This window comes from Semicossyphus pulcher, unplaced genomic scaffold (genome assembly GCF_022749685.1).
Source record: "Semicossyphus pulcher isolate SPU_LCO1_2020_fin unplaced genomic scaffold, fSemPul1.0.p SCAF_14, whole genome shotgun sequence".
In the NCBI taxonomy this organism is placed as follows: Eukaryota; Metazoa; Chordata; class Actinopteri; order Labriformes; family Labridae; genus Semicossyphus; species Semicossyphus pulcher.
In genome coordinates, this window is record NW_027211648.1 from 20,229,125 (window position 1) to 20,244,453 (window position 15,329).

Genomic DNA, 15,329 nt, shown 5'->3' on the forward strand with positions numbered 1-15,329 from the left:
GTTTTTATACTCCGTATATCTGAAACAAACTCCCAGAAACATGCAGGTCTGCTGAAACACTTACTTCTTTTAAATCAAGCCCGAAGACTCACCTGTTCACAGCTGCTTTTTATTAAACTATTTTCATACATTTATTTTAAAAACTGTTCTAATTATTTATATCTGCACTGTAGCTTTAACTCTTATCTTTTTATATTTTGGCTTCTGTTTTAGCTGTTTTTATTTTATCTTCACTTTGCTTTTTAATGTCTTGTTTTATGATGTGTTTCTTTGCTTTTGTTGCTCTGTGTAAAGCACTTTGAATTGTCTTGTTGCTGAAATGTGCTATATAAATAAACTTGCCTTGCCTTGCTTTGCCTTGCCTAAACCCTTGCTGCTCCTGAACCTTCGGTGTGAGTGAATGTATTAAATGATGATGATCCTGCCATGGTGCCATCATTAAATGGACTGCACTTATTGTAGCACATTTCTAGTCATTTCCCATTCTCCCATTCACATTTTCCATTCATCCTCACTCACACATTCACACACTGATGGCAAAGGCCAAAGTGCCAATCTCCCATCAGTATCTATGCACATTCATACCTGATGACTATGCCTTCGGGAGCAATTTGGGGTTCAGTGTCTTTGACATGTGACTGTAGCAGTCAGGGATTGAACCCCCAACCTTTCAATAGAGAGTCGACCAACTCTAACACTGAGCCACAGCCGCCCTGTCATTAGTGTATGAATGTATGAATGTGTGTGTGGAAGGTTGGATTTGACTCATGTAAAGCGCTTGTGAAAGGAATACTAAAAAAACACTTGATAAGTGTAGTCCATTTACAAGTGACCCCATCAATAATATTTGACTTTTAGGTTAAAGTCTTTAAAATCCAAGTAATTGCATTTTGCAGGTCAAACTAATAAAACATTTGGATTTATATTTTTTTTGTCACTCTATTCAAGAAGTTATTATACGCCTTTGCTGACAAAGAAGCTTGTCGACCTTGTTGTTAATGTCCAGATGAAGTAAAGAATTAATGTTGTGAAACTATTTCTGTGGAAATTAAAATTGTCACATATCAGACATCCACATCTCGAAAAATGTGACACCTGCTATGATACAGCTGGTAGAAAGTCAAAGTTATTGCTCAATGTTACTAAAGGTGGCCCTCAGATACCTTTATAATAGTGGCAACATTTGTAGCATTGCTCACAGGACACAGCTGACAAGGTTAACAAGGCTTTTACAACCTTATTTGAAGAAACTAATAAGGGAAAGAAACATTAAGTTACCCTTTTATTTGAAATTAATTCAGAGATAGAATCATTCATATTCTGAATAGTCAAAATACCTTTTTATTTTAATCTTGCAAATTTTTTTACAAAAACAAATTACATGGTCATAGTGCCTGAAGCCAGTGCAGCAGTGGTACAAAAGGACAGACGTTTTTTTAAGTTAGGGTGAAAGTCCTACATTTAACAGACTTTTTCCTGCTAAGTTATTCTAGGGATGGCAGCTGGTAGGTCAACTGGTCAGTAGGTCCAGTGATCTGGTGCAGACTAACATGTTTCAAAAACAGATGTAATTCCTTGCTCAACATATCCATAGTGCAGAGGATGTGTCAACATTACTAGACCGGCACAACCTTTTGTACAGACATTCAAGATTCCGGGCTGTTGGTACAAAAGATGATAAACCTCCTTTCGTCTGACATTGTTTTAGTGTTGAATTCAAGGTCAACATAATCGTAGTTCATCAGATTTGGAATGCAGTAATTAGCAGTTTTCAGCAATTTGTTATGTTTGATGTATTATGAAAAGATGTAAGTAATGTTTTTTAGATGTTAGATGGAGGGCAGGCACACAAGTCTATCACATGTAAGCTTTGAACAGGGGCAGATGGAGAGTACAACAGAGTACCTTGAAACTTCAAAGTTGTCTTACATACTGTACATGCAAAGCTTTACTGAGAGAACAGGACTTCTGGAGAGCTTCATGTCTTAAGGTAGCTCCTGAAGGGTCAGTGAAAACATCCAAATAGCAGGCTGGCTGCTTATTTAACATGAAGTATTGTAATGTATCTCTGCATGTTAAATAAAGGATGTGACATGAGGAACAAAAGTAGTGTAAAGAGTACTGTTATTCATAACTTCACTAGTAAGGTTAAATATTCTGTAATCAGTAATTCACTAGTGATTAGAGTATGAATACTGTTAGTATTATTCATGTGTTAAAAGGATGTGTCTATCACAGCTGCAGAACCTTATGAATTGAATCAGTTAAATCCAGCCGATCCACAAGCTGCCGTCTAATACCGACGTCTGTTCAGGCTTATTCCATGGAAATGAAGACGACTGCAGCACCTTATTTTCTAAAGACGGAAAATCCACAACGTCCTTCTTAACATGATGCATGTGACCACTGTAGACTAATGAGGGAATTCAGTGAAGGATTGAGGGAAGAATACTCTATTTTTTTGTCACATCACTAGAGGTCGTCTGATGTAGGGGGCCTTGGTATAGATGTCTACCAAGCTGCTGCATGTTATCACAGCTGACTGGTGGAAATGAAGCCATATTCAACACTCAGTGCTTCCAGGAATTTCATGAGAAAATCCAAAGCTAACAGAGAGGGAATAATTTCAACTACACCATTGAAATGTCTACTCAGATGACCTTCTGCAGTACATCTGCAGAACAAAGCTGCATAACTGCAAACTTATTATGATGAATGAAGTCGTTATGAATGTCTTCTCATAAAGATCTCTCAAATCAATACTTTAATAATGTTTAAATATGATCTACCACTAATGCTGCATGTCACTCAAAGAGCTGCCAATAGTTCATCTATAACCAGGTTTGGTATACTTTTATTCCTACTGAATGATGAACTAAATAGTGAAACACATGTTTGCCCTTGGGCAATTTTTATAAGGGTCTTATCCCCATACAGTATTGAGTAAACACAAATCAAAGCAGGGGGATAGGCCTACTGCTTGGCCTTCCTCAGCAAAGTATGGAGCTTTTGAAAAGAGAACTAACTGAATGGCATACATTGCTGCGCACATGTCAGTGTTTGCATACAAAGAGCTGCAATTATTTTCCTGTGCCTGGCTGATTGCGTGGCAGGCCAAACAAAATTTGCCTTAGTCTGCATGTAGAAGTTGACACAAAAGAGGTTTCAAATTAGTCCCTCAACATGGAGACAACACAGTGTGAATAGAAAATGTTGATATGGCTTTTAAAGCAAAATCTCTTTATTCCTCTATACCAAAGTTATACTGTGATCCTACTGTGCCACCTGCTTTCTCACCATGCTCAACCTCGCCAATACAATCAGGCTCCTGAAAAACATCCATCCATCCATCCATCCACCTACCAACCTACACTGTAAGCAATTGCTGTTAATTTACAGCCAGTTTTCAACATTAATCTACTGTATTATGTAATACGGTTTCGTACTGTAGTTAGCAATGCATTGTGGGCTGGTCAATTTGAAGCAACAGCACAGAGGCCCTAAACAGTATGCTAATGTTTTAAATTAAAGTATAGTACAGTATTTTTTGGAAATCGGGTGTTGAACAGAGGATATCGGAGCTTGAGGTGACATTTTCAGAAACGTCATTTGGAAAGCAGTTTGGACGTGCTACACATCAAGAAGAAGTTCTGCTTCAGCTGCATCGATCGGGTTGTGCATCTACAAATTAGACGGTAATTAAAAACAATTTTATTTTACTCATTAGATTCTTATTTAAAAGGTTGCATTACCAAAACTAATGTTTGTAATGAAACTGATGTTCAGCAAGCTGTCTAGCTAACATTAAGTTAATGAGTGTGTGATTTTAAAATGTCACTTATCAGTGAGGCTGATATTTGAATAGCTCAATCAATTGTATTTACGTGCATTTTAGAGTCACCATGTTTTATCAGATGCTAAGTGTTTTGGATCATCTGTGATTGGTAATGTTAGCGTTGTTAGCTAGCTAGCAGATAGCCTTTTATATCTTGTTAATAGCTGCATCTGCCACGAAACAAAACTAAACAAACTTGACGGTTGGAACGGGGATGGGATAATTTACAGTAGAAAGGAGGGTTATCGTTGAGAGGAGAGCGAGCTGATAGTGTTAGTGTTTACATACAGTTAAAACATTGATTTCTTTCACTGTTTATTTCATAACAAAGAGTCGGTCTAGACCTGCTCTTTTTGTAAAGTGTCTCGAAATAACTCTTGTTATGATTTGGCGCTATACAAATAAAATTTGATTTGATTTTGATTTGATAGCCAACCAAGTTTAACGACTTATTTTAAGATTCGAAATTTCAGCGCGAACATTGACACAGGTGGTACAGAAAAGTAGCCATTATTTCTAAAGTATCTGGGCTTCAGTACCGGTTAGTAACTCCTATCACCTTATGCTAGAAAACCCAAACTACCCTTTACTATTAGACTTTACTATTATCAGCTGTATAAGTATTGTACATTCCCTATTCTTGAGTTGTTTTATTAATTATTTTGTTTGTTGCTGTTTTACAGTGGCAACATTGGAACAAATTTAGGGAGAGGAACAACAGCCAGCAAGGTGATGATCATCTCTACCTGACACAGAAGATTCCTCTTTGAATTAGGACTGTCACAGCCACCCAGAAGTCCCTGAAGTTAAGCATGCACCTACCAAACAGAACTCTTTAGGAGGTAAAACATGAGCCTACCTAAAGTTTTTCTAAATGTTCTTACTGATGTATATTTTCACAGCTGAGAAAATTGCTGTAAATGTAGAAATAATAGACATATTCAACTGATTTTTGAGAGAACCTCAGCATACCTCACAGGGTTTGTTATGGCTTAAACACGTATTTCTGGTATTAGTTAGTTAGCCTTGGTATTCAGCCCCATTGTTTGACCTGAGGTCAAGTTCAAGTTTGGTTAGAAGTCATTTATAATAATACTAAAAATTCAGAAGGAGTTACAACTTGTATCTAAGGTGTTTTCACATTTAGTATGGGGCAGTCTCTAACATGCAGCTTTTATCTTGCCACTTAAAATGTCTTTGGCCTGTTTCTCTGGTTCATCCAACAGTTATTTTGCCTTTTGTTTTTTAAAGTAGCAGTATTTATGTTGACAATGCCCTTTTAAATAAAAGTTTGTTTGATTTATATCCTTTCTAAGTCGTTTATTCCTTATTTTGCACAATTGTTTATTTTGACGCCTGTAACCCACAGAACAATAAAGTTGTAATGTGTATTGCACTGAGATTATTTTTTAGATATTCTAAACTGCTACATTGAGTTATTGTATTATTAATTATGCCTGTCTACAGTAAACAGTGAGAATTTAAAGTAATCTACTAGTAAACCTCTAACCAGAATGTTACTGTAAATTCAAATAATACACAGAAAAATACTGCATTTTATTTTTACAGTAAAGTGCTGTTAAGTCATTTCACAGTATGAATACTATAAAATAGGAGTAATGTGCTGGAGTCTGTGCTGCCAGCACATTACTGTTATTTTACATAAAAATTATTTACAGTGTACCTATTCATCAATCCAACCACGCACCGACCTACCTATTCATCAATCCATCCACCCACCCACCTACCATCCATCCATCCACCTACGAACCTACCTATCCATCCACCCACCCACCTACCCACCTACCAACCCACCTATTCATGCATCCATCCATCCATCCATCCATTTGTCATTGTTTTATTCATGAAATGACTTTATAAAACTATTTCTTATAAAATATTTTAACACTTGTTCAAGGCCTCCTTTTTCTGCTGTTTAGCTGCTCTCAAATTCTCTCGATTTTTATCTGTTATTATGGATCAAATATGTGTACAAAAGCTCATTTATTGTAGTTCCTATTATTCATGGGATAAAAGTTTAACTGTTGTGTTGTGGCCAAGACCAGAGTTTGACTTGAAATCTTTATTGTACTGACTGATTTTACACAGACTCAGCCTAACCTTATGCAATGCATTTGTTTCATACTGATTTATATTTTACAGCCTATTACATTATACATTCTGTCTCTTATTGTTATGCAAATGAAGTGTTATACATGTTCTCTTTCAGGCTGATTCTACCATTGATAGTTACATCAACAAAAAATTAATTAAATAGGGCTACTGTATTCTGATTATTAAGGTACTTACATTTGTTCCACAGACAATGTAATAATTACTCAGAAAATCAGTACTAACACTTAGAGCTGAATGACGCCACACTCATATCTCGTGCCTGTTCTCATAAAAGATCCGTTACATGTCTGCTCTACAGTACAATATTGTTATTTACCAAAGGAAATAGACTAACCTCAGTCTGTGGAACAGCATGTGCGTGTATTGTGTGACAAATATTGATAGCACTCATGTTTTGATGCCGAGGGAACCAAATTCATAGGGCTAATTGTCAAAATACCTCTTCCAGCTCAAGCGCTGCAAGACTTGAGGGCTCTTGTTTGCCTCTTCTGCTCTGATGATTCAATAACTCCAAACAAGTTTGCATCCTCAGGAGTGATGCTCGTACTTCCTTTTATCACTGTGAGAGTCGAGGGGGTGTATGATGCTCTCAGAGATACTACTGTCATCTAATAGTGCGTTTTCACCTTTGCCTCACAATGGCAGATTGTAATATTTGTGATGCTCTGGGCTGAACTGCATCACATGGAATACAAACAGGGACAGGATATTATGCTCCAGCCTCACACCTATTTATAGAAAATGTGCCATTCCTTCGTTTAGTTGTAGTGACTTTGTGTGCCCTTAACCATCTAGCCAAAAAGCTTAGCAGAGCCACAGTTCCCCTGTTTGTGTCACTGGCTAATACCAGCTTTGAGACCTTAGCAGTAAATAAACGTCAGCAGGCAGTCAGGGCTCTGTTGATTCAAGTTGAGCATTAGCATTTCTACTCCATGCTAATGGCTGACCCTGTATTCTCCAAGTGAGGACCAGCAGGCGTGCTAACTCCCAGATAACAGCCGGTGTTAAGGACAGGGAGTCCGACCAATCCCGCTGATGTGTCTTGGGCTAATCTGCTTTGATCACCTTTGCTAACATCTCTATTAGCAACAGATTTCAGCCACCAACAAGGAATTACATTAATGCCACTTCCTGTGACCCAGCGGCCCAGAGAACAGACATGTGTGCACGTAACTTTGTTAACATGTGTGTTCCCAAGGGACAATGGAAGAGGTTGTGAGGGTGAAGATTTGTAAATGCGATAACATTCACCAGTCATCATTTCAGAGACTCATGTATGGAGCACGGGGAAGTAACTCACTGAGAGATCACCACAGGTCCCTGCAAGGATAGGACTGTAAGACACTGCAACAACTCCCTTAGATCATTTAGTATTATTTGTGCATTCGGGGAAAGATGCAGAGCAGCAAATCTGTGGATGTGTGGCAGACAGGCACAGACACGTCTCTAGTGGCTGTGGGAGAGCGCACCATGAATAAATTTAGCGCTGTCCCCAGGAGATTGCCTTCAATCACGAAGCATAAGGTGTCAATGCTGCGCCCTGTGTGCATGGAGCACCAAATTACCTTCCAGCAGATTGCTGAGCTCGGTCTAATAGGAATGCGGGAGCGGACTGTTGAGGATGGACTGCTAATTAATCCGGCCAAAGTCAGAGCTCATGTCCTGGGCCCGCTGACAACTGGTCAAGTTGAGGCGAGGGACACATGTACTGTCAAATGAGCCTTGGATTCAAAAACTGGGTAGATAAAAAAAAGAGTCTTGAAAGTTACAAATAACAGAATTTGTTTGCAGGTTTAAAAGTCTTTGTGCGAAACACAATTATGTGTGTTTATTTGAATTGAATTCTGAGCGAAATCTGAAAGCAGAAGAGAATAAACAACAAAACAACAACAAAATGGTGCATTATCTGTCGTATTTGACAATATATACACATAATCAAATATTTATTGCCTACGTTATGCTGTGCAAAATCTCCAAAGCTACAATAATGTGGATCCATAATCACCAAAGCATTTCATGCAGCCTAACAGCTTCAAATGTTCCCAGTGAATCCTATGTGTATGAACCATAACATTAAAGGCCAGATCCCGTATTCAGCACAAGCTGAAATATTAACATCTCAATTTACATACAAATTTCCATGTATCTAAAAGCAAAAACTCTTTACCGAACCATTTTCCTATTTTGAATAATAGGTGGATTTCTGAGATCCAGCTGATTGACTAAACAAAGACATGACTAGTGCATTAAAGCAATTGTTTACTGTCACTATGTATAATTTTGCCGTAAATGGTTATTAACTGATACAGAAACCATGGATTTTATAATAGCTGGTAATCATTCTACCTCAGGATGTGTTTTCACCCTCATACACAGGGTTAAAGAATTAGAGTGTAGTCAATTACATTTAGCAGGTCACAGAAATTGATTTACTGCCTAAGGAATGTTTTTTTTTCCTGCTGGGCTCCGGCTCTGTGGTGGCATTCTGCTCACATAATCAAGGATGAGCGCTGCCTGTCTACCCAATCTACTACTTGGTCCCACAGGGAAAGATGACTTGCAACAGGAAAACCTGCATGAATACTAATTTGCCTACTTGGCTTTAACAGCTTTTGCAAGCCAATCTCATAGGAATTTGCAGAATATGATGCCTTTCCATCTTTCCATATTAATTACCCCAACTGAAAATGGGGACAGCAAGAGATGGGGACGGAGGAAGAGAGTGACAGAGGGAGAGTGTGTGAGGTAGAGAGAGAGAGAGAGAGAATCATGGGAATAGCTCTAAGCAGGGACTCTCTGCTCTCCATCCTAAATGCGGTTAATTATAATGTGATTTGAAGCATCTCGAGCAGGAATCTGCCAATCTAGATTTGGAGCTCTCTGACCACAGCTCCAGTTTAGGTCTCTTCATTACGGCTCAGCAAAGCCGGCCCTTCTTGTCCCCTCAGACTTTGAATCACAGGAGCGGACTAGAGGCTGGGCTAACACTTGGGCACATTGGTCATGTTCACTGCAGGCATGTTTGGAGGTTATTCTGACTCCTGAACTTTATCTCATTCAGTTCATTTTAATCAAATGAGAAAAATGAGGAAATAAGGTGAGCAAATGCACTAATACCTGGGCTTATTAGTCAATCATGTCCTTCAAATAACCATATTTCCTTGTGAATTAGTTAATAAATGTCACTGTTATTGTAAGTATTCCACTGAGGGGACATACTCAGCTTAACAGATAAGAATACGTTTGTGTTAAACACGTGCAAAAAAAGCCTAAAGCACAACACAAATGATGACAGAATGATGTAATAGTGTGATGGTGTTTTCAAAGTGGCGTGTGAGATCATGCACCTGCTCAAAATTTCTTACAATGTGACTAGCAAATTGTACAGTTCATTCAGTGCTGAGTCTTCATACTTTAATTGAAGAGCCAGAGGGTGAAACACTGAATAAGGAATAAAGTCATGTAAATTACACTGAAGGCCGTTAATGCTGAAAGGGTTTGTTTGTAATAAATAAGAGGACTACTTTTTTGTGAGTGCAAGAGTTTTGTTTACTTTTTTCATCTGATCAACGCAACCAGGCAACCAATTCACCTATCAAGTATTTAAGCTATAAAAGCTACTGTTTTTAACATAGATTAATATAGCACCATTGTTGACCTTTGACTTTGAGTTTTGTTCTGCAATAATTTGGGCACCAATTTTCTAAAATATGTTTCCAATATTATTAATGTTGAGGGAAATAAAATAGTGCTTATTATTGTTCTATTTACACAAGATCTTTTTTTCTGATGATGTTCCAGGTGCTATCTTCAGCTATCATGCTATATGTCAGCTCCCTCTGTCACCATATCTTCTGCCGGTGTCTCTATAGCTGCTGCAAGCCATTCACTTTTTTAGAGCATGTGTGTGGGGATTTGGCCAATCATTTACTAAAATGACAGCATAAATAGTGTTAAGTTGAGTGGTATCAATCACCTTTATTTACCAAAAAAAAGCACAAATATTGATGGTAGCACAGCCATATTAAATAACAACTTAATTATTAAAGAGATTGTGAATTTTAGGGGATTAATTTTTCTTTAAAGCTCCTGTGAGGAACTTTTGGTTTGTGTTGATTTTGGCACCCCCTGTGGACAAAGCCATACCTCTTATCGCTTTGCTGATTTTGTCCTGTACATGCTTAAGTGGAGGTTTTTAACAAAAAATCATATCCTGCTTTTTTTAACAGTCATATGTATCACTCACTTTAAATTATTGCCCTGGAAAATGTAAACAAAGGCAGCGTGTATATATAGAAATAATCAATCTTTTCGTTGATGGTCTGGTTTGTTTTTGTAGGTCATATAAAGTCATCAGAATTAATTTCAGTCTGTTTCATAACCAGCGAAAAACTCCTGACAGGAGCTTTAAGAATAACCATTTTTTTCTTTCTACATGCACATGTTAATCTTGAATGATTTTGCTTGCTTCCTCATATAAATAGAAACTGTGACACATTTAGTAAAATTCTATAATGTCAAATATACTATTGTATAAAAGATCAAAGCTTTTTCGACATATATAAGCAATCCATAAAGACGTAGCATCCAGCTGCAGAGAGGAGCAGCCCAGTGCTTTCATATACGTCCACTGAAACCCTCCATAAAGCATCACCATAATAAGGGTTTGAGGCGTCCATGCTGAACAGATTTTCACTTGGCCCTTTGTGTCGGAGAATCTCACCTGGTCTTTGGAGTGGGGGCAGAGGGGAGCCAACCTTCCTGGCCCGGCTATGGAGAGACAGCCTTCCTCTGTAACCCACTCTCATTCAGAGACGTCATTCATGTGCAAATCATCCTTGGACCTATTGTTCAGCCGCTGCGCTTCAGATACTTGCTGAATCAAGTGATAAATGTAATGGCAGGGCTGCAGATATGTTCCATATAGGGAAAACGAAAATTAATCAGAGCACAAAACTAACTTCCAACAACTAGCTGGAAAAATAGCCAAATAAACCTTTGGGAATACTAATGTTTCTTTCTTTTTGGTTTATTTGAAATGGAGCACATTCTTCAACATGTTAAGTCTGAAGTGAATACAGTCCCTCTCTCCTGCCACTGTTACTTTGTTGCTGACAGGGTTGGAAGAGACACAGTAAAATGGTTTGAAGTAATGTGCTGTCATAACGGCTAGTTGAACATTTTGAAGATTTATGATGCCCTGAGTTTTAGGTAAAAATCCTGTCCCCTAAGAGTGCAGTACCTATACAGCATTTATACAGTTTAAAGGTGATTTAATTTGATCATAATAGAAGACAGATGCTTTAATATCCACACTGTGAGCAAAACACACCATGCTACTGTATTTTAACTACTACATTTGAAAGCATAAAAAAGTAAATAGCGGTGTGGAAACTAAAAAAAAAAAATATTCAAGAAAAATTGGTGTTTTAAGTATTAAGTATTTTAACAATAATATTTTTGATATATACATTAACCTCAATATAATATTTCTGTGTTCTTGGAACATGTGGAAAAGCGACTGCAGCCTGTTAGATACACAGAAAAAAATCATTGTTGATTTTATTGGTAAAAAAAGGTGCTCTAAAAGTAATGGGGTTTTAATGCTTATTACATAATGACATGGGGCCCAAATGTACCAAACATAATATTTCACACTTGTGAAAGTAAACTGTTATTCTCCATTAGAGGGGAGCAAAGTCATTACCCTTTGTTGCCCTAAAGAAGACAATAAGCTGTCTATTCAATTGTTCACATGGCACTGTGAACAATTGTGAGAGTTCTATTTCGCTGCTTCCTCGTGCAGTTGTGTCCCCTGTAAACTCATTCTCTGCTTCTTATGCTGACACCATAGTTTACTCTAGTAGTAAATTGAGATTTCATACACGTCATTTAGTGTGACGGAGGGGTTGTGTGACTGTAATTGTTAAACCTATAAAGTATGACACTTTGCATTGTGAGATTGTTTGCAGAAAGTAGTGAACATGTCCGGGTAACTACTGTTCTGGCTGTTGTTAGTATTTGTTAGGGTGAGATTTACAGCACTCAGAATTAGCTTCGAAAATTGTACAATTACCAATTTACAGTAAAGTATTAAAAGAAAGTAAAGTAGTTTGGACGCGGCCCAAGTAGCCTGTAATACGTGAAGCTGGTGATTTTGTGCTGTGTAAAATGCTTATTCTTTGTGTGGGGCAAACATGTAAAATTGGGTCTGTGTAAAAGACATTCCGTTCCTTAAATTTAGAAGATGTAGTTTCTATACAGCAACAATTCAAGTGAAATTCAGAAGCTCCTTATCAGGCTGAGGCTGTAGCTGATGGTAATAGTATTGAAGGTATTCAGTCATTACCTGAAGAATTGGACAACAATGAACACTTCACCGGTATTTTTAAATACTGCAAACACTGTTATCCAGAGTTTGATACTTTGTACGCATTAATATGTAATGTTGTTACAAATTTAAGTTTAGTAAATATATTCTACATTCCCCGTCCATAGGGAACCAAAGGGGCGTAATTGCGGATAAATTGCTGAAATTCATGTTGTGGAGGTTGAGCACGGCACATGGAACACAAGCCTTTGAGACACTGCTGGATTAGGCTTTGCAAACTGAATAACTGAATGTTTTTTGTTTTAACATTCAAGGACAAAATCACTAATGGTAGCCAAAGTAAACACTTTACCAACATCTCTGTTGATTAGTGGAAAAGATTGTTTAACTCCATATAATGGCGCCTGATCTCTTTGAAAAAGCCCAAGCTTGTGTAATCAAAAGCACAGTCTTTTGTCTCTTTAACACACATACCAAAGAAGCTGCTGAGGAGGCCACATCCTAATGAATGAATATTTAATTGAGGCCTATTGAGGCAGAAGATCAAAATGACCTTGTTCTAAATGATTATTCACTGATAAAAATAAAAGTAGGCTAGTAAAGAATTGAAAGCGCACACTCGAGGGCCTCGGTTTGTCCAGCAAGCAGGAATATATTACACAAACATCTGAGAGCAAACCAATAGCATTGTGGATGAATGTGTTAAACTTTACCACTCGCTTTCATGTGCTGCATGATCTCCTCCCCACTTACAGCAAACATTATATTCAGGTTTGTACAAAATCAATAATTGCTATTTTAAAAAAATATATATGGAAAGAGAATCAACAGCCAACTGTGAGATATTTATGCTGATGTATACATTATACACATGAAATCTACTTTTATAGGGGATTAATCTGTCATTTTTCTTTTACTAGTGACTCAATTAACTTGGAGGAACAATGCAGACGCATGCAAAAGACTTTTATGCAGGACAGCAAAGAAATAACAGTGACCCTTTCTTATTGGAAGTTGTCCGGACAAAAAGCAGGTCACTCTGGCTTGTGAGGGAGCGAGACCCTCCTTCAACCTATTAGACACTCGTGGGAGCTATTGGTGAGTAAAAAGGGCAAATTGTTGTGGACTGAACATGAATGGCTTTTAGCTCACTACTTGATATCTTGCCATACCGAGAAGAACAGGTTCCATATGCAGAAAACAGCCACTGTTTCATGCTCACATGTGAAAGGATATTTAGGTTATATTGTGTTGTATTTTACTTTGACTGTTTAGAAGATTTTTTTTTTTTTTTGAAGATTTTTTAGATTACTCCACTTTTCATGCTACATTTCTGAATACCCGTCATGTCCTGCACAGCCACAAAGAGTTTTACTGAAATGTTTCAGTCTTACAAGATATTCTAAAAATGTAAGATTGTGAATGCAACAAATGATGTACCAATTATTTCTCAATAAAGCGACTGTCTGCAAAGTGTCCCCTTACAGTTTCCCAGAGCTCACAGTGGCATCTTAAAGTGTCTTGTTTTGTCCTTACAGGAGTCCAAACCATGAAAGGAAGGTTCGGTTTCATCATAAAATACCAGAAAAAACATTTCATTCGAGAAGCCGAAACATGTACATTTTTGTGATTTCTACTTAAAAATGATTCAAATGATGCAGGTCAATTTTCTTTTGGGACTAATCAATAAATTCCTCAGTCTGAAGTGCATCAGAATCGAAGAGAAAGAGGTTCTTTAAGACTTTTTGCGTCATTGTTCACCAATCAAATATGGAGCTCGAAGGTAAAAATATTAAAAATTTCCTCAAAATGAAGGAACCAAAAGATATAATTGAAAAAAAAGGTTGTTCATAAAAAAAAGTTGTTTAAACAGGCTTGTTTAAAAGGTTAATAACAAACACTGGATGCAATGCTTTTTTCTGTTACATGAGGAGTGACAACAGTGTCCAACAGCCAAGAGGTTACTTTTACACCGATTTTAATTGTACATTTAATGAAACGTCAAACTGCAAGACCTTGACCTTCGTTACATGCTGGATATGGAGCTCTATGGGCGCGTACATAATAACACATAGTGGAAACATGGTATGCATTCACACATGTTCCTAATAGACGTGGTTGTTGTGTATGTTTGTTGGTATGCTTATTCATTTTGTTAAATGCATTTCTCATATGCTATTTAAGGCTATATGAGTTACAGAACATTATGTTAAACCAGTGAGATGCATCGCTTCAGCAACAAGCCGTCACTAATCCACAGATTCAATATTTAGGAAGAAGAAGGAACTATTTTCTCTTCAAGCCCGTCTCCTAATATGCCGTCACTTTCAAAGAAATCTTTCAGTAAAAAAAGTTTCTGAGGGACGGAGCATGTGAATTGAAACACAATGCTTCAGATGTTCTGTATATGTAGCTGTAACAATCGCATTTATTTTCATCTGAAAAGGACATGTGCTTTCAGTCAAGCAGTCTCTGCTCTTTTCTTTGACACTGAAGAAGTGGGAATCATTTGAATGTTACCCTTTAGCTGATGTGTTTTTATTGTGATCAAGAGTAGTCGACTTGAAATTTGTGACACATCTGAGAAAGAGATAATCATCTTTACCAACCAGCAAGAAACTGTTGAGATTCTGAACCAATCTTCACATATATTTCATAATCCATTCAAATGTTCCAAAGCGTTATTCTCTGCAACAATCAAACAGTAACGACAAGACCTGGACCTCAATCAGTGTCCTATAAAGAAATCGAATCAATTCAATATTCACATAATATTCAGTCTACCTTCCAATAACTTTGTTCAATAATTTCTCAGTTTTCTCCTGCAGATTTTCAGGACCCTTGTGCACCAGTGTGACCAGTTAACAGGTAACATTACAACTCAGAGGTTGTGGTGGTCCTCTTGGTTTAATGTATTTACTGAATCATCCAAAGGCAAATGTAAGGCATGTTTTAAAGGTGACTTCCTTAAGATTTCCATGTTCTTTAAAGGGGCCGTATCTTTTAAATGGATATTCTCATATTTTG